Here is a 2,835-nt window from a genome sequence, read left to right as displayed (position 1 = left end):
ATCTATATATTTAATAGTTAAACTTGTCTTTAATTCTTTGTATTTATTCTTGGCAGTCACCTCTGAAGAACCACACATTTTTTTAAAAAAAACTCGATATCATATAACATGACAATGGCAATCTTTCTATTTACATTTCATGTTTTAATTTTCCCAAAAAGAATCACACTTTAATACAAGACCATTTGATATCGACCTATATAAAAAGAAATTTTTCATGCAACTTTACCGACCGTTCTTACCTTTACATGGAATTGTCTTTGATAAAGTGGTTGTAATATTAGCGGCCTCTTCAACGCGTTAGACCATCCGTAGTGGGGGCTTTATGAGGGCTTTATGGGGTCATAAAGCCGGGAACCCCCCCCCCCCCCCGGCTTTATGGAGGCGTTTTGGTTAATTGTTTTTGTGTGGCGTTTTGTAGATAACGTTGGTAATAGGCATGAGAATTAAAAAAAAACAAATAAACAAAGTTATGGAGGCTTTATGACTACACTTGTTTTTTGTAAAAAACCATAACTTTGACCTGACGCTACCTGACGCATAACGGTCAGGGGTGGGGCTTTATTACTACTCATGGTCTTACCTTTAAATATGTTAGAGCCTAGAGGTAAAAGAGTATTTGTCTATAACTTTTAATGACTTATGAAGCCTTTTAAGTTAAGTTTTAATACATGTTAAATGATTTATAGATTTAAATCAAACATTTCATTAATTTAACACAAGATTGTCAAACTGTCTCCAATACTACTAAACCTCTTATAATTATATGATAATTTATTTAAAGATAGGATAAAAGTTATATGAAAATACATCATATTCGTATTAGTGAAGTATGAAATCTTTTACACTTTTCAACTTCCAAACATTTGAAAAAGAATATTTATTTGACTTACTCAAAACATTCACTTTGACAGCTTTACACTAATCATACACTCGTCAATTGACGAGTCAATGCGGGGAAAGAGCGTCATAACTTCCCCGCCTTGGCGCCTGCACCGGCGCCCTGGCCGGTGAAGTCATTTCAACATCCAACGACTCCCACTCACCACTAGAATATTGCGAGCATGGTACATAAGTAAGAGACTTTTCATTCGGACAAGCCCAAATCGTCGAAAAGAAATGATCACACTCGGCCCGCGATCTTTGGTTCGGAAGATCCAAAATGCAGTTCATATCCACATTTAAAACCCCATTCTTGATCAGTTTCCGACACTGCGGACCAACCTGCGTAAAATAATTATTCGAAAGCGTAAAATTCGATAGCGCGGGTAGCCCACACACCGCCTCCGGCACCTCGCCGTAGAACTTATTGTTTTTCAAGTTAAGAATCTCCATTCTCTTTAAACACTGAAACGAATGCGGGATCGGGCCGGTTAAGCAATTTGTTCCTACATCGAACACGGTAGCTTTCTTTAAAAGCCCAATTTCGTATGGTAAACAACCGGTTAATTGATTGTTTAAGAAGAGAACCTCGAGTAGAGTATTGGAAGCTTGTCCAATACTCGCGGGGATCCCGCCAATGAATTTGTTGTTAGCGAGTGTTAAGTATAGCGCGGTCGTGTTGCCAATATTTTCGGGTAACTTTTGAATGAAGTGATTGTCGTTAATAAACAATAAGTCGAGTTTGAGAAGGAAGACTTCGGGTGGGACTACGCCCGCGAACTTGTTGAACCGTAAATCGAGGAATAATAACTTGTTGGCGCGGAGGACTTGGTACGGGAAGTTGCCCGAGAATTGGTTGTTGCTGAGGTCGAGCTCGTAGAAGTATCGAAGGCTGTTGATATTGGTCGGGATGGTGCCGGTGAAGTTGTTGGAGTTTGCGTGGAAGAAAACGATGTCGGGTAGGCCGGTTATGAAGTCGTTGATGGTTAGGTCAGGGCCGCCGAAGTTAAAGTTGTTGAACTTGACTCCTGCGAGTGCTTTTTGGTTTTTATCAGGAACCGTGTTGCACACGAATCCTTTATAGTCTTGGCAGATGTTTTTGCCTGTCCATGTTTTAGTGATTCCTAGGGGATCGTGTTTGACTTTTAATTTGAAGGCTTGAATGACAGGGTAGACTAGGGCTAACCGCGGGCTCTTAAAGTCTGATGGCGGTGGAGGTGACGGTGGTTTTGGTTTTGGTGGTGGTGGGCACGGAGGGGGAAGTGGAGGGGGACAATTTTGATAATCTGGTGGTGACGGAGGGAAACCTCCGCCCCCACCGATAATTATCTCTATGGTTTCTCGGTCTGTCCGAGAAACCTGTTTGCCATTTACGGCGAAGTTATGTGTGATCAAGATGAAGAATAAAAGGGTATGACCACCAGCCATATTTTTTGTTAAAGCTAGAAAGTGGAGTGAAGAAAATTAGTAATGTGTTTTATAAAGATCAAGAGAGTCACGGACATAATAATATAGATGTAACCTTTGTCCCACTAGTGGTATGTTTTCTAAATAAATATAATTGTTACAAAACAATTTGTGGTCATTTTTGGTATTTAAATGTGTATTTGGTTTGTTTAATAACTTAAACATACAAATAGTGGTTAAACTTTCCTTTTCTTTCTCCATAGTCACAATAAATTATTTGAAGCCGTGTGAACTTTGTCTATTTTAGATGGATTCAACGTAGAAATCCCTTCAATAATTAGAATGAAGACTTTGTATGAGCATGAGAATTGAGAAATATATAAACAAAATAATATAAAATAAATATTCTCCAACTCTTAAGTGAAACGACAAAGGTGTTATACTTCTTGTATATAGGGTTCCCTTATTGTATTTTTCCAATATAACCAATGTTTTAAAAATCGGTTTTTTACTCATATCGGATTGGGCTAAAAAATGGTACAACCG

General features: G+C 38.6%; 1 pseudogene; it reads right to left on the bottom strand.

Annotated features, from left to right (window-relative positions):
• Positions 1-948: 948 nt before the first annotated feature.
• On the bottom strand, positions 949-2,330 carry LOC143617600 (uncharacterized protein At4g06744 pseudogene; annotated as a pseudogene).
• Positions 2,331-2,835: the final 505 nt, after the last annotated feature.

This window comes from Bidens hawaiensis, unplaced genomic scaffold (genome assembly GCF_021521415.1).
Source record: "Bidens hawaiensis isolate Kalapana, Puna unplaced genomic scaffold, B.hawaiensis_p1.1 tig00055813_1, whole genome shotgun sequence".
Taxonomy (NCBI): Eukaryota; Viridiplantae; Streptophyta; class Magnoliopsida; order Asterales; family Asteraceae; genus Bidens; species Bidens hawaiensis.
The sequence above is the reverse complement of the archived record's forward strand: the minus strand, read 5'-3'. Positions and strand labels throughout refer to the sequence as shown.